Source organism: Dasypus novemcinctus, assembly GCF_030445035.2.
Source record: "Dasypus novemcinctus isolate mDasNov1 chromosome Y unlocalized genomic scaffold, mDasNov1.1.hap2 SUPER_Y_unloc_1, whole genome shotgun sequence".
Classification (NCBI taxonomy): domain Eukaryota; kingdom Metazoa; phylum Chordata; class Mammalia; order Cingulata; family Dasypodidae; genus Dasypus; species Dasypus novemcinctus.
This window is the reverse complement of record NW_027261977.1, coordinates 1,841,324-1,865,312: the sequence shown is the minus strand read 5'-3', so window position 1 is coordinate 1,865,312 and position 23,989 is coordinate 1,841,324. Positions and strand designations below refer to the sequence as shown.

At 46.5% G+C, this 23,989-nt stretch overlaps 1 pseudogene; it reads right to left on the bottom strand.

Moving 5' to 3' along the window:
- Window positions 1-755: 755 nt before the first annotated feature.
- LOC139438573 (transmembrane protein 41A pseudogene) lies at window positions 756-1,844 on the bottom strand (annotated as a pseudogene).
- Window positions 1,845-23,989: the final 22,145 nt, after the last annotated feature.

The following is a 23,989-nucleotide window of genomic DNA, read 5'->3' as shown; positions in this document are numbered from 1 at the left end:
GAGGTCTCAGCAGATTGAGCAAGGCACTCTGAATCTGGGATGGCCTTTTTATGCAAATTTATAATTACCCAAATGGTTACCTTTACTGGAGTTCTTTTTTTTCTTTCTTTCAGGGTTTGCTCTATTCACATTTAACAGTCTGCTTACAATCAGCTTGTCAAGACATGCAATCATGAGGTTTGATAAACATGGTAACATCAGTGTGTCTGAACACAAACAGAATCACAGAAATCACTGAGCATTTCACCTGATGTGGGAATCTCACACAGTTCACCAGCTTGTTTCCCCTGGCATATAGAAGACGTCAGTCATCAGCAAAAAAATTATGGAGGAAGCAGTCTTCGAGAGGCTAACATGTGATGCAGAGTGATGTCAGGGCTGTGGAGTCACATGGCATCATTTACACTAATTTTAAAAAGCTACCAGGGACATAATAGGAATCCCTGTCACAACAGCTTGTCTCTTTACCAAAGAGCACTGTGAAGAAGGAGGATCAGCATCTGCTCCCATGGCAGCTGAGAAGGTGGCAAGTGACAAATACAACAGACCATCCTGAATTTCCTTGCTATCCAGGAAAATATAAACAGGAATTTCTAGGAAACACTCCATTTCTCACTGTCATACTGAACCAGGGTCAGTTTGACAACAAACCTTGTCTGTTGACAAGACACTGCCCAGAGATAAACAGTGTCCAAGCATCTTTTTTAGGGTAATTAAAAAACAATGCAGGGCTTTAGAGAATCACACTCACTGCTTTAATAAGCAGTGGAATCCAGGAGTGTGGCAACCAGAAAATCTAGATCACGTTCCTTTTGTACTACTTGAATGATTAGTGTTGTAGTTTCATTCAAATGCAAGTGTTTCTGGCTAAATTTCTTAATGAGCATCGCAGGAACTAAGGCCACTAGGGCAATGGCCAAGAACGTAAGGACAGTTTCCCAGGAGAAGAGAGCATCCAGAGAGGTAAGAGTTGAAAGGATGAAGCCTGTCTGTACACAGATGAAACGGAATGGGATCAAACCAATAGGAACCAAGAAGAACTGCACACCGGGATGTTCAGCATCGGGGCCAAGAGGTTCAAGAACCTGTTTGGTGTCATGGGGAAAAGTCTCAAAAACAGTCAGAAGAAAAACAAGCTGTTTTGGTTCTCCTTCAACTTGCTCTGCAGCAGGGCCACTTTATCAGGAAAGTAGGAGAACTCCAACTGTTTGCAGCATGTGGCACCCACAGAGGTGAGCACACAGTGCATCAGGACCCTGGCCATGGTCCATACAAGGCACCAGCTAAAATGTTCTGCTGCTGGTCTCCTTGGTGGAGCCCAGTCTTGGCCCACGGGGCAGTCGTGTTGACAGCAGGTATGGGGCAAAGGTGCAGCTGGCAAAAACCAGGAAGAGGCCAAACAGGGGGCGCACATCTGCGCCAGCAAACCCGCCAGCCAAGCCGCTGAAGAGCCTAGTAGCAGCGTCAGGGACCACGCCAGGCGCTGCTGACAGAGCCAGCCTGGAGTTATTTCTTACTGGTGCTTTCAGTCTGCAGAATTCCCATTAGCATTGTTTTTAGGGCAGGTCTAATGGTGAGGGACTCCCTCAGCTTTTGTTTACCTGGAATGTCTTAATCTCTTCCTCATTTTGAAAGTCTCCTTGGACATAAAATTCTTGCTCAGCAATTGTTTTCTTTCAGCACTTTATATCATCCCACTGCTTTTTTTGCCTCCACGGTGTCTTCTTGGGATTCCCTGGTACGGAATATTACTTTTCTTTTGCAGCTTTCAGTTTGAATCCTATGCTGTCCTCTTTGAGTTTATCATTTGGGGTATGTTGGGCATCTTGAATGTGAAATTTCATATCTCTTGTTAGATTTGGGGAGTTTCCACCATTATTTCTCTGAATAGTCCTTCTGCTCCTTTCTCTCCTTTTTCTTCTTTGAAGACTCCCATAATGCATATAAATGGTATTGTTGATGGTGTTCCCAGGTTGGCTAGGATCTATTCCAACACCACCCTTTTTTCTTTCTGTGTAGTGGCAAGAATTGAGATAATTTTCTTGTCTTCAGACCACTGACAACTTCTGGGAAGATGACGGACTGGAAAGACACAGGACTCTCTTCTCCAAAAAACAAACAAACAAAAAAAAAAAAAACTAGAGGACAGGCTGAAACAGCCTAGCAAAAGATCTTCTAGGGTTTAGGACACTAGGTGAAGGCTGCACACAGCACAGGGAAAAGAGGGACAAAGGAGGAACGTTGCAACAACAGAGCTGTGAGTTGAAACCAGCAGCTGCTGCTGCGGGCACCATCCCCCACACTAATCACACTTGAGAATTCTCAGCCTCTGTGCCGGTGGCTAGACAGAGGGTGCCCCAGGAACCCACCTCCCCAGGGAAAGGGAGATGGAGAGGGACACAGCCTGGGGCTGACTCAGCTCCTGACCCACATATTTAGACTGCTGGGTCCCAGGAGCCCTTCCAGCCTGGGTGGGGCCGTGCCATTGTTCATCCTGGAGTCAGCCAGGGGCTAAGGATATGCAAACCTTGCATCTCCTTCTCTACTAACCAGGGCTGTTGGTTGAGGGCTCAGAGTGGAGTGGAAATATTTCCTGGCTGGGGAAAGGGACGGGGCTGCCAGAGAAGGCTGGAGAACTGGCTCTGAGCAACTTTGAATTGCCAGGCTCCAAGCCTCCAGGCAGGAGCTCTTTCATACTGACACGGTCTGTGTAGCTACAAGAACACTGCCGACCAGGCCTCAAACTGAGAGCCACCAAAGAGCACCATCTGCTAGAAGACCAAGGAAGTCCACAAGAGAAAATTAAGAGTAAGTAGGAGAGCCTTCTGCTGGCCTCTCTAGCCTCCCTCCCCAAGGCCTTAAGGAGTGACTCTACAACCAATTACTGGGTCCCGTGCCCAGCTTTGAGCAGCAGGCGGGGATAATCCTAACAATCCAGGTCAAACCAAGCATTGAAGAGCAGTGGTAACGCACGGCCTCCTGCCACTAAATCCCTATGAAATAGAAAGAACTTGGCATCTGAGCCAGCCACATCCTAATCAGATGCCCAGATATCAGCAAAAAATGACAAGCCATACACAGAAAATAGAAGACATGGTCCAAGAAAAGGATTATATCAAAGCCCCAGAAGAGATGCAGGATTTGAGAAAACTGATCAGCGAGATGTGCACAAATTTCCAAAATCAAATTAATGAGTTGAGAGACAATATGGTTAAAGAGAAAAATGATAGTAAGAAACACTGCTAGAGCTCAAAGAAGAATTTGAAATGCTGAGCAGAAAAGTGATACAGCTCATGGGAATGAAAGACATAGTAGGTGAGATAAAAAACACATTAGAGGCATATAACAGCAGACTCGATAGGAGAAAGAATAAGTGATACAGAAGACAGAACAGATGAAATTGAAGAGGGAGAAGAACGGAGAGAGAAGAATGGAAAAAATTGAGCAGAGGCTAGGAGAGTTGAATGACAACGTGAAGTGCAACAACATACATGTCATGGGAGCTCCAGAAGGAGAAGAGAAGGAAAAAGAGGCAGCAGAAAGCATTTGAGGAAATAATAGCTGAAAACTTCCCGACTCTCATGCAAGAAATGAAGTTACACATGCAAGAAGTGCACCGTACCCCAATCAGAATTAATCTGAACAGACCTACTCCAAGACACATGCTACACAGAGTGTCAAATGTCAAATATAGAGGAAATTCTTAGAGCAGCAAAGGAGAGGCAAACCATCACATACAAGGGATGCCCAGTAAGACTTAGTGTGGCTTGTGGGAAGCTGCCTCTGGCACTGGTGTTGTATTGGCAATCTTGTTGCTGAGCGCTATTTTTAGATACTATCCCGGTTAGGTTTCCATTTCCCCACCCTTGCTGTAGTAATTAAGTTTCTATCCTCATGCCACTCAGACGGTTGTATTGAAACATCCACGAAAAGACTTCATCACATGGACCAATCAGATCTGTGGCACGAAACCTCATTCATCCCTGGCTATAAATACCCCTGATTGACCCTCAGTAAATGAGACTTGATCAAAATCCTGTCTTGTCTCCATTCTTTGTGTCTCTTGTCCCCTTTCATTCCCACTCCCTCCCTCAGGTCTTTGTTCGACTGATCTGCAGGTCAGGTCAAGTGGCGCCAGAACAGGGACCGGAGTACGAGGGATCAAGTGAGGAACGCCGATCGAGGAGCCAGCCAGGACGCGAGAATCGGAGGACACTGCCCCGCGAGGGAACCTGCCTCTCAGTTGAAGCCTCGGTGAGTGATCGGCGATCATGGGGCAAGAAATGAGCCAGCATGAGACATTTGTAGAGGGTCTCCAAGAGGCATTAAAGACACGAGGAGTAAAGGTGAAAGTAAAACAGTTATTGAGGTTTTTTGAGTTTTTGAAGGAAGTATGTCCATGGTTTCCTCAAGAAGGAACTATTGATGAGAGACGATGGAAAAGAGTGGGGGATGCTTTGCAGGATTTTTACAAAACTTTTGGCCCTGAAAGAATCCCAGTAACCGCATTCTCACATTGGAATCTCATTAATGATATTTTAAGTGTTTGCCATAGGGACACGGTGGTGGCAAATGTTATTAAGAAGGGTGAGGAAATTTTACAAGAAGGGCAGGGGCTGTAGACTCTAGCCACCAACCCTAAGAAATCAGCAGACTGCCCAAAGTCCAACCTGCCTGACGCATCCAGAGCGTCCGGTCCGGAGGAGGACTTGATCTTGCTAGATAGCGAGCAGGACAGGAAGTCTACCACTAAGCCAAAGCAGCTGTTAACCCATGCAAACAAAAGATCCTGTAAGGAGGATAAAAATAAAGGAAAAACTAAAGCCATATCACAGTAGGAACCTGTACCCTGACCTCAGAAAATTAAAAGTGGAAACTGATGATGAATCTTCTAATAAAGAATCAGGTGAATCTGAGGAGGAGACGGTAAAGTCTCGACCTCCGCCATATGTTCCCTATCCCGCAGCCCCACCTGTAGTTATGCTGGTAGTTGACCCGAGGAAGGAGTTATTAGAAAAAATAGAGAAACAAAAAGAACAAATCCAATTGGAAGAACAACATCAGGAGCTTATATCTCAGCTAGAAAGGTTAAAGACCAGAAAAACTGGTAACACTAATAAAACTCCCGAGCCCTCTGTTAGACCACTTAGACGAGGAGCAGTTTTAAAGAGTGCTCCAGCTTCTAACACTCTGGTTGATCTAGGAGAGCCAGAAGCATTTCCTGTAACAGAAACCAAAGACGATCAGAATCAAACTTGGAGGCACCACCATGGTTTTGACTTTAAGGTTATCAAAGAAATGAAAACCACTGTTGTGCAATATGGAGCTACTGCTTCTTATACCATGGCCATCCTCGAGGCTATAGCAGAAAATTGGCTCACTCCTACCAATTGGCATACTATCGCCCATGCTACTTTGTCCGGAGGAGATTATTTGTTATGGAAATCAGAATATGTTGAGCTTTGCAAAGACACGGCCAGGTGCAATGTGCAGGCAGGCAATGGGTGGAACCTTGACATGCTTGTAGGTGAAGGGAAGTATACCAATAATGAAGATCAAATGCAGTATGATGCAGGACTTTTTGCTCAAATTCAAACTGCAGGCTCTAGAGCCTGGAGAAAATTGCCTGCCAAAGGGGACCTTAGTTCCTCTCTTACTAGCATAAAACAAGGACCGGATGAACCTTTTACCGATTTCGTATACCGGCTTATAACTGCTGCGGGGAAGATATTCGGTAATGCAGAAGCAGGCACTGAATTTGTGAAACAATTAGCTTATGAAAATGCAAATACTGCTTGCCAAGCTGCAATCTGTTCATACAGAAAAAAGATGGATTTGTCTGGCTTCATTAGATTATGTTCAGACATAGGAGCCGCATATCAACAAGGCTTAGCTATGGCGGCTGCCCTACAAGGGTTTACAGTTAAACAATACCTAGCCCAACAGAATAAGGGGAAGTGTGCCACCTGTGGGGAAGAAGGCCATTTTGCCAGGAACTGCAAGGGCCAACCAGTTACAAAAGGGAAGGGCACTACCCCTAGGTTATGTCCTAGATGCCATCGGGGAAAGCATTGGGCTAATGAATCTAAGTCAGAAACGGATGCTCAAGGTCAGCCTTTAACTTCCCTCCAGGGAAACAGGAATCGGGGCCAGCCCCAGGCCCCCAGACCCAAACAAGTTTATGGGGCAATCAACTTTGTTCCAGCCAGCAACAATCCATTTCAGACCTCTGTAGAGCCACCCCAGGGAGCACAGGACTGGACTTCCGTGCCACCACCCACACAGTATTAACACCTCAAATGGGGGTACAAACTTTAGCAACTGGCATATTTGGCCCGCTACCACCAGACACCTTTGGAAAAATAATTGGACGTAGTAGCTCCACAGTTGATGGGCTTCAAATTTCTCCTGGCGTTATCGATAATGATTATACCGGAGAAATAAAAATTACGGCATCCTCTCCACAAAATATTTCCACTATTCCCGCAGGACAAAGAATTGCTCAACTATTACTATTCCCATTAATAGGCACAGATAATAGAGTGAAAGGTTTTAAGCGCGGCTCAGGAGGATTTGGTTCCTCTGATGAATATTGGGCACAAGCTATTTCTGCCAGTAAACCTATGATGACCTTATGGTTGGACGGTAAGGAATTTAATGGGCTTGTAGACACCAGAGTAGATGTTACCATCTTAAAAAGAGAGGACTGGCCACTTAATTGGCCTCTCTCTCCCACCTTAACTAATTTAAAGGGCATAGGTCAGAGTCAAAACCCTGAAAAAAGCTCAAAGTTACTAACCTGGAAGCAAAAGAAGGAAATCCCTATGTGATATCGGGACTCCCCATTAACCTTTGGGAAAGGGATTTGCTTTCTCAAATAGGGCTTCTCATGTGTAGTCCCAATGATGTAAGCAGAGCTCAAATGCTCTCGCAAGGGTTTAAACCGGGAAAAGGTTTAGGAAAATCCGAATCAGGTATTGCTCAACCCTTATCTATAAGGGGACAAAATAGCAAAACGGGCCTGGGAAATTTAGCCTATGGGTCGTTGATCTTCCTGTACCCCATGCAGACCAAATCACCTGGCTTTCAGATGAACCTGTATGGGTCGATCAATGGCCTTTATCTTTTGAAAAACTACAAGCCACACAGCAGTTAGTACAGGAACAGCTGGTGGCAGGACATATTTTAGAGAGTAATTCACCCTGGAACACACCTCTTTGTCATTAAGAAAAAATCTGGAAAATGGTGTTTCTTGCAGGACTTACGGGCAGTGAACAAAACCACGGTACATATAGGAACTCTGCAGCCTGGTCTTCCATCTCCTGTTGCTATTCCTTTTGGCTATTATAAAATCATTATAGATCTGAAGGATTGCTTCTTTACCATCCCATTACACCCAAATGATCAGAAACATTTTGCGTTTAGCCTTCCCTCTATCAATTTTAAGGAGCCTATGAAAAGATTCCAGTGGAGAGTTTTACCTCAGGGCATGACCAATAGCCCCACCTTATGCCAAAAGTTTGTAGACATAACCATATGAAATGTTAGGACTAAATGGAAAAATTTTTATATCATACATTATATGGATGACATTCTGATGGCTGGCAGAGACGGGCAGGACGTCCTGAAGTGCTACCATGATATGGAGGTAACTTTGAAAGCACACGGGCTCCAAATTGCCCCTGATAAGGTACAGCTGATAGATCCCTATACTTACTTGGGATTCCAAATATTGGGGAACAGAATTACGAATCAAAAGGTAGAGCTTAGGCTAGATAAATTAAAAACCCTTAATGATTTTCAAAAGCTCCTAGGAGACATAAATTGTCTCCGCCCATATTTAAAATTAACTTTGGGAGATCTAAAACCGTTATTTAACATCCTACAGGGAGATCCCAACCCTAACTCCCCAAGAAATATTACCCCAGATGGATGTCAAGCCCTCAAAATAGTGAAACAGGCTATTCAATCGCAATTCGTCACTGCCATAAACTATGATCAGCCCCTGCTTCTAGTCATATGTCAAACTTCCTTAACACCCACTGCAGTGTTCTGGCAAGCTGCTCCCATAATGTGGGTTCACCTACACGCATTGCCTGCCAAAATAATCTACCCCTATTATCAGGCGATTGCAGACATTATTATGCTAAGTAGGGATCAAAGTAAACGCTACTTTGGCAAAGAACCTGATACTATTATCCAGCTGTATACTAAGCACCAGGTCGACTGGCTTTTCCAAACCACTGACTATTGGCCCGTCGCCTGTGCGTCATGTACAGGGCAGATAGACAACCACTGCCCCACTGATAAGCTTCTTCATTTTTTAAGTACCCATGATTTTATATTCCCTACAAGAACATCTATGCAACCCATTGCTAACGCCCTGTTAGTATTTACTGACGGGTCCTCCTCGGGAATGGCTGCTTACGTCTTTAATGACAAAACTGTCCGGTTTCAAACTCATTCAAAATCTGCACAGCTTACAGAACTACAAGCTGTCATAGCTGTGTTCTCTGCATTCCAAGACGTCTCTTTTAACCTCTTCACGGATAGTGCTTATATAGCTCAGTCAGTCCCTTTACTTGAAATGGCTGCTCAAATAAAAAATGTCTCGGAGGCGGCTATTTTGTTCACTCAACTGCAATCTCTTATTCATAAAAGGAATCACCCCTTTTTTATTGGTCACCTCAGAGCTCATTCCAATCTTCCGGGTCCCCTCACCCAAGGAAACCATTTGGCTGATCAGGCCACTTGGCTATTGTGCTATGTTAACCGGGGCATGAATGACAACTCGAATAACCTTAACAAAGCTGTTAAAGCCCACCAGTTACATCATATTAATGCACATACTTTAAGGTTTATGTTCAAAATTACCCAAGAATAAGCTCATCAAATTGTTAAAGGATGCCCTTCCTGTGTAACCTTTTTTCCTACACCTCATTTAGGAGTAAAACCCCGCGGTCTGATACCTAGTGCCCTTTGGCAAATGGACGTAACTCATATTCCTGAATTTGGTAATCTGAAATATGTGCACGTTACAGTTGATACCTTTAGCGGATTTATCTTCACTACCCCACAGACAGGAGTAGCAGGAAAGAATGTCATAGCGCATGTATTGGCAACCATGGCGGTACTGGGAACTCGACAACAAATAAAAACGGACAGTGGCCCTGGATATACTGGCCATGCATTCGCCACATTTTGCCAGCATTTAGGCATAAAACACATCACAGGCATTCCATATAACCCCCAAGGGCAAGGTATAGTCGAAAGAGCGCATCTGTCTCTAAAAAATACTATGGAAAAAATAAAAAAGGGGGAGTGGTATCCTGTCAGAGGATCCCCCAAAAATCTATTATCCCACTCTCTTTTCATTTTAAATTTTTTAAGCTTAGACCAAAAGGGGCACTCTGCAGCCGAGCGCTTCTGGCACTCTAACCCCAGCACTAACCATGCCACAGTTCTGTGGAAAGACCCAATGGATAATACCTGGCATGGACCCGATCCCATCCTAATATGGGGCAGAGGATCAGTTTGCATCTATGCAAACATCTATGCAAAGCATTAGATGCAGCCAGGTGGCTGCCGGAACAATTGGTTAAACAAATGGATAATAACAATCTATCCAGGGTAGAGGACTCTCCCTGAGATGAATACTGTTTTCTTGCAGGAAAGTAACCAATGCAGCTGTGCAGCCCCCTGGAATCCTTCTATGCAGCTTCATCACCATCATCGGAGCCCTTCTGTTATACGCCGGCACTCCGAGTGACTGGACCACGCTGGACAGAGCCCTTCTACTTACTTTCTTTGAACAGTGCTGCTTTTATGCCAACAAGTCTGGCATTGTTTGAGACAAGGTTAAGAAGCTTCAAGAAGACCTGGAGAAAAGAAGAAAGGAGCTGACTGGCAACCCCCTGTGGAGTGGGATGAATGGACTATTGCCCTATCTACTCCCTTTCTTGGGACCTCTGCTTGGCTTACTAATACTTCTATCACTAGGACCTATTCTCTTTAACAAGATTATGGCCTTTTTAAAGCAACAACTGGATGCCATAAAAATGCAGCCCATCCAGGTCCATTATCATAGACTGGACATGGCCGACTACGACGAGAGGTCTGACCATTACTTGCAAATGGATCCAGCCGGTAGGCCTGATCCCAGACCATGAATATCTCGTCAGTATCTTCTGAGGCGCTGGACTGGTTAGTCAATGACGGGCAACTGGGCAAGGCATTCTCACGATGACAACCACCTAAGACAGAGACGTGGCCTTTCGCTGCCACGACTCTCAAAGACGGGTAAGGTCTAATGCGATCATCTGTTTGCCAGCCCTGACCTAAGACAGGCACAGTCCCCCCAGAACGGGCCGTCTTGTCAGTCTTCCTTTTCTGCTAAAAATATTAAAGAAAAGGGGGGCCTGTGGGAAGCTGCCTCTGGCACTGGTGTTGTATTGGCAATCTTGTTGCTAAGTGCTATTTTTAGATACTAACCTGGTTAAGTTTCCCTTCCCCCACCCTCACTGTAGTAATTAAGTTTCTATCCTCATGCCACTCAGACAGTTGTTTTGAAACATCCGCCAGAAGACTTCGTGATGTGGGCCAATCAGATCTGTGGTGCGAAACCTCATTCATCCCTGGCTATAAATACCTCTGATTGACTCTCAATAAACGAGACTTGATCAGAATCCTGTCTTATCTCCATTCTTTGTGTCTCTTGTCCCTTTCATTCCCACTCCCTCCCTCAGGTCTTAGTTCGACTGATCCGCGGGTCGGGTCAGTGGCTTTCTCCTCAGAAACCCTGGAGGCGAGATGACAGAGAATTCTTTACTCAGCAAAACTGTCCTTCAGGTACAGAGACAATAGCCAGTGGAGGAGGATGGTCCATTGATGGGCCCTTGATATTGAAGACTGTGATTATGAACCTTTTTTCTTGAAATTGAAACTTAGCAGAGTATTATAGGGTGCCCAGGTGTTACCTCCTGAGAGCCTCCTTGTTGCTCAAACGTGGCCTCTCTAAGACGAACTCAGTATCCAAATGCAATAACTTTCTACCAGCGTGGGAAACACGTCCAACGGTTGAACCTCCGTGGCACTGAGGGATTACTACCAAGCACCAACTATCAATGCAACTGGGAAAAGACTGGGACCTAAAAGGGGAAAAGGTAAGACAAATGAGTTTATATGGCTAAGAGACCTCAAAGTGAATTGGGAGGTCATTGCAGAAGTTATAATTATGCATGTCTCAACAGGATCTCATTGACTGCCAAAGTCAATACCACCCCAAATAGTAGGCCTCCTGCGGGCTCTGGACACATCCAGACATGACAGTAAGGGCAGATAGTTCAGGCGTTTGGTGCCTTGACAGTGGGCTCTACTTTGGAATGTATGCTCCCTAGTGTGACAGAGTTGGACTCTCTCGTGGTTTCCCTACACTTGGCTCTTCCGACACTGCTATTTGAACCTACGGTCTGTACCAGAGATGGTAGGTGCATGTCCAAGAGACATGGGCTGTCCATCTGCCAAGGGGCCCTGATCATCAACAGAGTTGCAACACCTACTCTCCAGTTCATTGGGCTCACCCAGCATAACTAACAAGGAGGTGAGGATGGACAGCCACCACACCAAGGAGCTGGGAGAGCCTGTAACTGCAAGCAAGAGAGTCCCATCATCAGCCATATGTGGAGTGGGCATCACCAGCCCAGAATCCTCAGGACTGGGAAATGAACTGTGGACTAGAGTGGGCTTCCTGGTATTTTACTATAGACTTATTGTGCTTCTAGCAATGGAAGAACTTGCCTCTTTGATGTGGAGGCAGTCACCACTGGAGGTTCAGAGGTCAAGGAGAGGGAAAAGGGGCATTTTCAGGCACTGGGAATTGTCCTGAATGACACTGCAATGGCTGTATATCTTGCCATAGCCTAGAGAACTGTGTGGGAGAGAATGAAAACTGCAGTGTGAACTATAATCCATGCTTAGTGGCAGTGCTCCAAAACACGTTTATCAGTCATAACAAGGGTACCACACTAATGAAGGATGTTAATGGTGGAAAATGTAGGCATGATGGGGCGCAATGCATATTGGAATCCCCTTTATTTTTTATGTTCCATTTATGTAATCTAAATATATTTAAAAAACAAAAACAAGGTGCACAGAGATTCTGGCCCAAAAGAGAAGGCTCTTATTTATGAGCCATAAGCCATGCTAACCTTTCCAAGAATTAGATTATCTCAGGAGATCTACAATATTCCTAAAATACTAATATTTCCCATTCTCTGTTGCTTCTCTGAATGCCTTTTTTCTTCCTTCAGGGGATGCATGTCTAGAAAATAAGAAATGAGATTTTTGTGTTTTAAAAGAATATCCAAAACCCAGGATTCCAAATTGCAACCTATTTTTCCACTTTCCAGCAGGTGATAAAAACAATAGGATAGCGATATTTAGGCATTTAGAAATGGGACAGAAAAGCTGTAGCATAATATTGAAGAGGCAGCTGTGAAGTAGCAGCTGGTGGTCAGCCTGTCTGCAGTCTGCTTAGGCACAGAGGAGCAGAAAACAAGCAATGGGAAGCCAGCTGAGGGACAGGCACATTAGGAGGCCACACTGGAAAATCCTGTGGCCCTATTTGTTTTGTAGTTTATTTTATTTGTAGGGAGGGGGGATTTTGTTTGTTTCTTTACTTATGATGGAGGATTTCAAATTATGACCAGAAAAGACCCTGGGACAGCAGGTGGAATGTTCCAAAATGAAAACTAAATAAAATACGCAGTGTCACAAAAAAAAAAAAAAAAAAAAAAAAAAAAAAGTCAGGACAGAGAGAGAGGGTCAGATGGCTTCACAGGTGAATTCTACCAAGCATTTTAAGAATAATTAACACCACTCCTGTTTAAACTCTTCCAAAAACTTGAAGAGGAGGGAAAATTGCCCAAACATTTTATGAAGCCAACATCACCCTAATACCAAAGCTAGATGAAGATGCTACAAGAAAAGAAAATTACAGACCAACCTCTCTAATGTATATAGATGAAAAAATTCTCAACCAAATACTTGAACATCGAATCCAACAGCATATTAAAAGACACATCATGACCAAGAGGGATTTAATCCTGGTATGCAAGTCTGATTCGACATAAGAAAATCAACACACCACATTAACAAACTGAAGGGAAAAAGCCACATGATAATCACGATCGATGCAGAAAAGGCATTTTCCAAAATCCAACATCCTTTTTTGATACAAATACTCCAAGATAGGAATAGAAAGGAAATCCCTCAATATGATAAATGGCATATATGAAAAACCCACAGTCAACATTGTCCTCAATGGGGAAAGGTTGAAGCATTCCCTCTAAGATCTGGATGAAGACAAGGATGCCCACTGTAACCACTGTCTTTCAATATTGTACTAGAAGTCCTAGCTAGGGTAATTAGTACAAAAAAAAAAAAAAAATTAAAGGCATCCAAATAGGAAAAAGGGAAAGAAAACTCTCACTCTTTGTGGATGACATGATCATGTACTTAGAAAATTCTGAACTATCCATAACAAAGCTACTTCAACTAGTAAATGAATTCAGCAAAATGTCAGGATACAAGATCAACATGCAAAAATCAGTCATGTTTTTGTACACTAGTACTGAACAATCTGAGGAGGAAAACGGGAGAAAATTCCATTTACAATAGCAACAAATAGACTCAAGCACCAGGAATTAATTCAACAAAGAAGTCCGAGAGCCACATGCAGAAAACTACAAAACAATGCTAAAAGAAATTCTAAAAGACCTGAACAAATGGAAGGACACTCCTTGTTCATGGTTTTGGAAGAATAAATATTGTGAAGATGTCAATCTTAGCCAAACTGACTTATAGACTTGATGCAATACCAATCAAAGCACAGCAGTTCACGTTACAGAATGAGAAGAGGCAATTACCAAATTCCGTTGGAAGGGAACGTGAACCTGACTAGCCAAAAGACTTCTAAAAAGGAAGAGCCATGTGGGAGGAATTTCACTGCCTGACCTTGAAACTTATTACAAAGCTTCAGTGGTCAAAACACCACGGTACTGGCAAAAAGACAGACACATTGATCAGTGGAATAGAACTGAGAATCCAGAAGTAAGGCATCACATATACAGTCAACCAGTTTTTGACAAACCTACTAAGTTAATGTTAAGGGAACAAAACAGGCTCTTCAACAGAGGGGACAACTGGATATCCATAACCAAAAGAATGAAAGAGGACCCCTCGCTCACTCCCTATTCAGAACCAACTCAAAATGGATAAAAAATCTAAATGTGAAAGCCAGGACCATAAAACTACTAGAAGAAAATGTAGGGAAACATTTTCAAGACCTTGCCGTTTGGGATGGTTTCTTGGACTTTACACGAAAAGCACAAGCAGTAAAAGAAAAAAATAGATACATGGGGCCTCCTCAGAACCAAGCACTTTTTCACCTCATGGCACCTTGTCAAAAGGGTGAAAAGGCAACCAACTCAATGGGAGAAAGTATTTGGAAATTGCATATCTGATAAGGGTTTAATATCCAGGATATATGTTACAACTCAATGATAAAAAGCCAAGTGACCCAATTTTAAAAATTGCACAAGAGACTTGAATAGACATTTTTCCAAAGAAGAAATACAAATGGCAAGTAAAAAAACACATGAAGAAATGCTCAACATCAGTAATGATGTGGGAAAAGCAAATCAAAACTACAATGAGGTATCATTTCACTCTTATCAGAACGGCCACTATTAAAAAGACGGAGAACTACATATGTTGCGGAAGATGTGGAGAGACAGGAACATTTACTCACTGTTGAGGGGAGTGGAGAACGGTACAGCCACTGTGGAGGACTGTCTGGCAGTTCTTAAAGAAGCTGAATGTAGATTTACCATGTGACCCTGCAGTACCACTACTGGGTATTTACCCAGAAGAACTGAGAGCAGTGACACCAACACACATCCACACACCGATGTTCATAGTGTAAGGGTAAGGGTAAGGCCACATTGGGAAAATAGGAATAGAACTACATTAGGAAATAGGAATTGCAAGCGCCTTCAGATAAATAAATTAGGGCTGCTCATAAAAAGAGTGTAAACAACTTAGGGGTGCACTCAAGAAGAGTGCCAATAAATAACTTAGGGCTTAGGGCTGCTCCCAAGAAGAGTACCAATAAATAACTTAGGGCTTAGGGCCGCTCCCAAGAAAAGTGCAAATAAATAACATAGGGCTGCTCACAAGAAAGAGCTTTTGGGAAAAAAAATTAGATACGCTATCTTCAGCTGACCGCAGTGTTCTGCTTCTGTGCCTGCTTGCTTGCTTGCTAGACACCCCCCTCTTCCTAAAAGCTATAAAACAACCCCTTCCCTTAGACTCGGGGGCTGCTCTCTCCTATGCGTAGGATGAGACAGTCGCCGTGCAGCTAATAAAGCTCTCAAATGGAACTTTATTCAAAGTCTGAGTCTGGTCAATATCACTGGTCTATAACAATAGCAGCATTGTTCACGGTTGCCAAAAGCTGGAAACAATCCAGTTGTCCATCAACAGATGAATGGATAAAGAAACTGTGGTCTGTTCACACGATGGACTATTATGCATCTGTAAGAAGAAATTAAATCGTGAAGCATATGGCAACATTGATTAACCTGGAGGACATTATGTTGAGCAAAGCAAGCCAGACACAAAAGGACAAATACTATATGATTGTGTTACTACGAACCAAATATATTGTGTAATATATTGTATGATTCAAAAAACAATTTGTATGTTAAAAAAAAAAAAAAAAAAGACCACTGATTTTCTAGCAGCACCAATCTGCACTGGAAAACTACTAGGAAATTTATTTTGGTTATTGTGGTGTTCAACTCCAGCATTTCTGGTGGGCTCTATTGAGAATCTCAAAGATATTCTCAAATTGTTCATTCATAGTTGTATTAGTCGGCCAAAGGGGTGCTGATACAAATCACCGGACATTGGTTGGTTTTTATAAAGGGTATTTATCTGGGGTAGCAGCTTACAGATACCAGGCCATAAAGCATAAGTTACTTCCCTCACCAAAGTCTATCTGGAGCAAGATGGCTGCCAATGGGTTCAGGCTTGCTGGACTCCTACGTTCCTGGGGCTTGCTTTTCTCTGGGTTCAAGGTTCCTTCCTCTTTCCTCTGCATGCTGACTTCCTGGGGTTCCAGTTTAAGTCTTCAGCATCAAATTCCAATGTCAAAACACCAACATCAGAGACCCTCACCTCTGCTCTTTGCCATGCTTTTTATCTGTGAGTCCCCACCCCTTGGTAGGTGCTCTAATCATGCCCTAATCATAACTCAATCATGCCAGGCACAGGTCAGATTACAAGCATATCCAATATTTCTTTTTGGAATTCATCAATTATATCAAATTCCTACAGTTGTTTTCCTCGGATCTTTTATTCCTCTTTCCATGTTTTTCTCTATCTCCCTGAAGGGTCCGAGGAGCTTTATTTTTCTTTGTCTTTGTCTGGTATGTCCAAAGTTTGGTCCCCTTTGTTCCTGGTTACTGGATTTTTACCTTGTGCCTTTAGTTGGGTCATTATTTCCTCTTCTTTGTTTGCCTTGTCATCTTTACTCGTGCCATGTTCATTTTAATATTTTACAGTGTTAACTCTGGGATTTAGCTCAAGTTTTCTGTTTCTTGGGTTTCTACCCAGCTAGTGACATGACAGAGATTTCCTGGAGTGCTAGGAGCTAATGAAAACAAGCAAACGCAAGACTATCAGAGTCTCTGCAAATTGGCTCCCTTTTGGCTCGTGGTCTCCTTAGGGTACAATCCTCCTATCAGGCGCATCAGCCACATGAGAAAGCAAAGTGCAGGCTCTGTTCAGTCTTCTCTGAGCCTGTCTGAAGTTGTGGAGCCTGCTTCCTCTTCTAGGCTTTTGCTGACCTGTGGCCCCAAGGAGTCCAACATTTACAGATTATAGGAGTTTGCAACCTCCTCTCCTTCTACTGCAGCAGACTGTGATCCACTCCTAGTTAACATGCTGGGGAGGTGGTGGGGGAGAGGCTCACGAGGACAAGACAAGTTTTACCTGCTGTTTTGTAACAGCACTGCTGCCTTTCCTTGATTTGGCACCAGTGCAATTACTGCTACTTTTTATTTCCCAGAGTTCAGAAGACAGTGACTTTGCCAGTGTGTGCCAGATGTTCAAGGATTCTGTGGGGGAACAGCACCCTAGAGCATCTTAAGCCACCCTCTTGGTCATCTGGCAGTCCACCATCTGAAGTTATTAACATCTGAAACTGCATTGAGACTTTGAGGCCATCCCTCTGTCCTAGAATTAAACAGACAATGCTGTTTCCTGATCAGGAGAGTTAGGTCATATTTTTAAAACTTTTTACTGCAGTCAGTAACTCTACATACTGGCATTTTACTTTTTATTGTGAAACGTAATAAAATACCTTGGGGGAAAATAAGCAGAGTATAAATATACATTTCTTTCTGAAGAAGATATGCAAATGGCCACAGAGCACAGGATAAAAAGGATATCATTAACCACTAGGGAAGTGTAAGCTATTCTGAACTATTAGCATGGCTGTAATCCAAAAAACAGGTATTGGTAAAGACGTGGAGAAACTGAGGCCCTTGTATTGCTAGTGTGAAAATAAAAAGGGACAGTTTCTGTGGAAAAAGGTTTGGCAGTTCCCCAATAACTGAAACACAGAAAAAACACGAGAACCACAAATTCCACTCCGCAGTATTTACCTAGAAGAATGAAAACCACGTGTCCAGACGAAGTTTTCCCATGGAAGTATTCATGGCAGCACTAAGGACAACAGCCAGGAGTTTGGACCAATCCAAATGGACATTGTGTTCAGAACGTGCGATGTACTTACTCAGTGAAATGTCATTCAGCCATAAAATTGTTGCTGCCTCCCTCCACCCCTTCCCCCAGCCTTTGTTATCTTCTTCTTCCAGCCGTTGCTGTCCTTCCCGCCAGTCCCGCCCATGTTGCCAACATATAATCTGCCTTCTTCCTTAGCCACTGCTTGCCTCATAGCCGCCTGCCTAGTCCCGCCTATCCATTATCATCCCTAGCCAGCCCGCCCTAGCTCCAACCCCTCCCTCTACCCAACCATATATAACTAAGTGTACTTCCTCAATAAATTAGACTTGCGCATAGACCTTGTCTCCGTGGTTTCTTCCATCTAACCGCGCGTCCCCTCCAAGCCTTGAGCAGCCCGTTGCCGCCCCGGTCAGGCCGTGGCGTAGGCCCGACCCCCGGCAGCGATCCGCCGGCTATACTCCAGCAGTAGCAGAAGTCCGCACAACAATCAACAATTGGCGCCCGAACAGGGACTCCGCTCCCTTCTGTATGCGGTGGAGCGACATCTTCGCATTCCTGTTTGGCCGGCCCCCCGCTCGACCTCCCGCACGGGACCCATTGCCGTCCTCCCGTGCCGCCGCTCAAGGTAGGGACTCTCCGGCATTGTTCCCTCCCTCTTCGCCATCCCAGCCCACCCGTGAACCTAATCCGGCCCTCAATGACAGCGAGTCTACCCCCCTCCTAAACCCTCCGTCACAATGGGAGCCTCTCTCTCATCCCGCCAAGTCCCTCAAGTACGTTTACTCGCGGCCCTTTTAGAGACTCACCACGTGAAGGTCTCTCTCCATCAATTACAGTGGTATTGGGACCTTCTCCTACCCTTTAACCCTTGGCTCGTCACCTGTGCTCTCTGGAGCCTGGAGACTTATGAACGTTTAATTCAGCGGGTAACGTCCGCTATAGAGCATGAACGCAAGCAGTTTCCCCCTGGCCTTATCCCGGCTCTCGTTGCTATCCGCGCCTGTCTCCAAGGCGTGCCCTCCCCTGCCTCCGCTCTCGCCTGTGAGCCTAGCCACCCTCTCACCTGCGACCCTGATGGAGATGACGATACTCGCTCTCTGCCCACCCAGCTTGAGGCCGCGCTCGAACTGAATCCCCCCACGGCCTCTGATCCAGACCCCAATCAAGATGGCGACCTTCCGCCTTCTTCCTCCCCAACCGCGCCTTGCAAACAATGCCAACATGACGCGCTTCCTCCTTCTTCTTCCTCTGCGCCGTCTTCCCGCCTCTACCTGCCTCTTCCTGTCTCGTCACCATCCGGCCCCGCCCCAGATGCCTGCCGGCCGCCATTTTCCGCTAAACTGGAAGAGCCTCCGGCGCCATCTTGGCCTGTGCCCGGAAGTGACGCGGCCACCCCGCCATCTTGGCCCGTGTCCGGAAGTGACGCGGCCACTCCGCCATCTTGGCCTGTGCCCGGAATTGACGCGGCCACCCCGCCATCTTGGCCCGTGTCTGGAAGTGACGCGGCCACTCTGCCATCTTGGCCCGAGTCCGGAAGTGATGTCAGGTGTGACGTCTCTGTGCCGCCATCTTGGCCAGTCAAAAACACAGTTACTGCCGCGCCATCCTGGCCGGCGCCCGTTAGCACTGCCAATGCCTCACTTCCATGGCCCGCTTCGTCTCCCGCCTTCCCCAGCAATAGCGGGAGCATTGTGAACCCCTCTCCGCTGGCGTACGACACCGCCTTTCTCACCTCTCCCACTCTGCCTCTGGCTCAGATGTTCCCCCTCAATCCGGCTCGCACTCCACAAAACCCGCAAGCGTGGATTCCCTTTTCCCCCAAGGACATCCAAATGCTCCGCAACGCAATAAAAGAGGATGGCCTTGCCAGCCCTCATGCCCAAGACATTCTCGAGCGTATGGCCATCCCTCGCTGCATCCCTTACGACTGGATCTCTCTAGCCTGAGCGGTTCTCTCCCCCACGCAATTCATTGACTGGCGAGCCCATCTCAGTGTCCTAATCGACAATCAGATTGCTGACAATGCGCGTCAGGGTGTGCATTACCCTGCAAACGCATTTCTTGGGTTCGGCCCTTACGGCGATCCCAGCACCTATACTGCCACCCCGCCTGGGTTTTTCCTCCAGCTCCGTGACTATGTTTTCCGAGCTTTCCGTTTGTGCACCGCGGCCGCCCCAGAGCCTCTCATGAAGCTCTTCCAAAGACCCGAAGAGTCGTTCAACGAGTTCGTAGCTCATGTGCAAGCCGCTGCAGAAAGGCGAGTTGTCGGCAACACAGCCCGCGAGTCCTTCGTTAAGGACATCCTACAAGAGGGGGCTAACCCAGCTTGCAAAGCCATCATCCGCCCCCTGCGTGACAAGCCACTCCAAGACTGGGTCCTCGCCTGCTCCGGAGTGTCCGGACAAACTTCTGCGCTCGCAACAGCTATCGTCGCTGCAGTTCAAACAACCAACACCTGCTTCCGCTGCGGTGAATTAGGCCACTTCGCTCGTGAGTGCCCCAACCTTCCAGCCCCACCACAGCCAGTAGCCCAGCCTATAGTGCCACCGCCACGCCCTGCTCCTGCCGCCCGACCGCCCTCCACCCCCTGCCTGCGCTGTGGAAAGGGGTATCATTGGGCACGCGACTGTCGTGTTCCAAGACAGCCTTTAAATGGGCGACGGGGCAGGCCTCAGCCCCTCTCCCAAGAGGCCCTCCGGAAAGCTCCAAAACCATTATGTGGACAATGCCTATTAGACGTCACCAAAAACCTTCATTAGAGCTCAAAATAGATGGGCAATGGCTTGATGGACTTTTAGACTCTGGTGCTGAAATCTCTTGTGTTCCCTTCGAAATCGCTGCGTTCAATCGCTGGCCCCTCGAGATTGGCCCTCAAGTCATAGGTGCCACGGGAGCCGCTACCTCCTGGAGAACATCCCAGCCCCTGCACTGGAGCGACCGAGAGGGACACGAAGGCCAAATTTGCCTGCTCGTACTCTCTTCAGTCCAAACCATCCTGTGGGGAAGAGATGTCCTCAGCCAGCTAAAAGCTCGAATCACTATAGAAGCCTTTTTAGCTGTGCTGCCCCCCCCCCATAGGGGCCACTGCTCCCATCTCAAGACCTGACCCTATCCCTCTGGAATGGGACACAGAGGAGCCCATCTGGGTCGAGCAGTGGCCCTTACCAGCTCACAAGCTACAAGCTCTCTCTGCCCTCGTTGAAGAGCAATTGCAAGCAGGGCATATTGAACCGTCCACCAGTCCCTACAATTCGCCAATCTTCGTCATTAACAAGAAGAACACAGGCAAGTTCCGCCTTCTCCATGACCTTCGAGAAATCAACAAGCACATTAAGCCAATGGGATCACCTCAGCCAGGCTGCCCGCATCCCACCGCAGTCCCCCAGCATTTTTACGCGGCAACCATCGACATCAAGGACTGCTTTTTCTCTATTTCTCTTCACCCGCGGGACTGTCCGCGATTTGCGTTTACAGTCCCACGCACTAACAACCAGGGCGTAGCGCTTCGATTCCAATGGCGGGTACTGCCACAGGGTATGCGGAACAGCCCAACCATATGTCAGCTCTATGTTAACCATGCCATTGAGCCGCTACGCTCTAAATTCCATCCAGAGCAAACATACATCCTCCACTATATGGATGACCTTCTCTTAGCAGCGAGCTCCAGCGTGTTCCTCAATGACCTGCTCTCTGCAGTAATGACAGACCTTTCAAGCCTCGGACTTACCGTGCAATCAGACAAAATAAACCTCCAACCTCCTTTTCAATTTTTGGGCTTTCATTTTCATCACTTCATTCAGCCCACAAGCCCACAAATTCATGTCTCTCACAAGATGACGATGACTGAACTCCAATGACTTTGTGGACAAATCAATTGGCTTTGCTCGGCGCTGCCCATCACAACAGCGCAGATGCAACCCCTCTTCGAGCTCTTGCAGACCAAAGACAGCCCACCAACTGCAGCCACCCGTAGCATCACCATCACTCCTGCTGCTCGAGAAGTCGTCCAGCAAGTTAGCGCCGCGCTGCAGCAGTGCTGCCTAGAGCGGCTCTCCCCTGACCTTCCAATTTTAGCTTTAGTCCTGCCAACGCCAATCACACCCACAGGCCTCTTGTGGCAAGATGGCCCCCTTCTTTTCCTGCATACGTCAAAAAGCAGACTCCCAAAAATTTGCCCCTTTACCAGGGCCTGGATCGCGTTGGCCACTGACTTGGTACTCCTCTCCATACAAACATATGGCATCCCGCCACACACTATTGTTTGGCCTTTAGATGCAAAAGAAGTTACCTCCCTCATCATGAACAATGCCCAGATGCAAAGCCTGGTAGAGCTCTTTCGTGGCTCCTTTGACAACCATTATCCTCATCACCGATTGCTGCAAGGAATGTCTCAATTGGCGTTTTCCAACCCGTTCCGTCCATTGCCTGCGCGGAACCCAATCCCCTCAGCCATCACTGCTTTCACAGACGCCTCAAAAACGGCATTTGCAGCCATCATATACACTCCCAAGAATCCTGAACCCCGACAACTGCTGTTCGCAAATGACTTTTCTGTTCAAGTAGGTGAACTTCTAGCTGTCACCGCAGTCCTTAATCTCCACCCGGACCAGCCTCTCAACATTTTTACTGACAGTCTATACACGCTTCAGGTTTGCCGCAGCCTGCCACTCGCCACCTTTTTACCAGGCGATTCAAATATTGATCGAGCACTTGCCTTTGTGCAACGCCTGCTCGAGGAGAGAAAACAACCATGGTACATCACTCATTTAAGGAGTCACTCTAACCTCCCAGGGCCCCTAGCTCACGGCAACGACCTCGCCGACGCAGCTGTGTCGAGCCGCAAAGTCTTTCCATTAGCCTCCAAGAACTACGATATATGTGAAGACCAGCTTGGGAACTCCATCAATAGGGCTAAGTTACTACACTCTCGGTTTCACTACTCTGCACGGACTATTCACAAACTTTATCCAGATCTGCCCATCGAAACCTGTAAACATCTGGTGCGCTCATGTCGCGTTTGCGCACCTCTTCTCCCCCTGGGGCCCCTACAACCTCAAGGCGTTAACCCTCGTGGCCTCCGACCTAACTCGAGATGGCAATTAGATGTCACTCATGTCAGCGCCTTCGGCCGCCTCAAATATCTTCACGTGGCCATTGACACCTTTTCACATCTGTGCTATGCAGTCCCCCTCGCAGGAGAAAGCACCAAACATTGTATCAAGGCGCTCCGCCAAGTCATTTTGCTCATGGGAGTCCCATGGGACCTCAAAACAGATAACAGGCCAGCGTACCGCAGTGCTTCTTTTGCCAGCTTTGTGCAGATGTATCACATCACACATCACTTCGGCATTCCATACAACCCACAAGGACAAGGAATCATCGAACGCACTCACCAACAGCTCAAGCTGCTCATTCAAAAGGAGAGAGCCTCTTCTCCCCACAAAGCTCCAGCAGATGTTGTGACTGCTTGTCTCATTCACCACAATCTCTTAACTTTTGACAGTCAAGGACTCTCTCCCACACATAAGCATTGGGGGCCTATGTGGCCACCTTCTCAAGTTCCTCTAGTCTACTGGAAAGATCCAGCCACTAACCACTGGCAAGATCTGGCCCCCCTGCTAGCACAAGGAAGAGGCTTCGCCTGTATCTTCCCAGAGACAGAGCGACAGCCTATTTGGGTCCCAGGATGAAACATCCGGCCAGCGACGCAACCGCATAACCCAGATGACATCCCACATCCACTGACACCAGAAAACAATGCTAATAGCAATGATTGAGACTCTTTCACCCATACTGACCCCAATATTCCACTAAATGATGAGCACACCATGCCCTCCGTACGAGAGATACTAATTGCCCCCCCCCCCCGTGAGGGCTCTCCTTTCTTCCTTTTGTTGTTGCAGGTTTTCACTATGCACCCCCAGGCAAGCACATCTGAGTCTACCTCTCCTGCGCCGTCACCCATGGAAGCCACACCAGCTCTCTCTCGCCACGAACGACGTCGGCGTCGCTTCCTTGCTCGCCGCCTAAGCCGCCTTTCCCTTGAAGATGATGACCCCACCGAACGCCAAATTCTCCAGCTCCTCTGACGAGCCCGTTCTGCCCATACCCACACTCCCTGTCCCCCTACTCTCCCTCATCTCATTCATCTCCTCATCCTTATGCTGTCTTTCGCCTC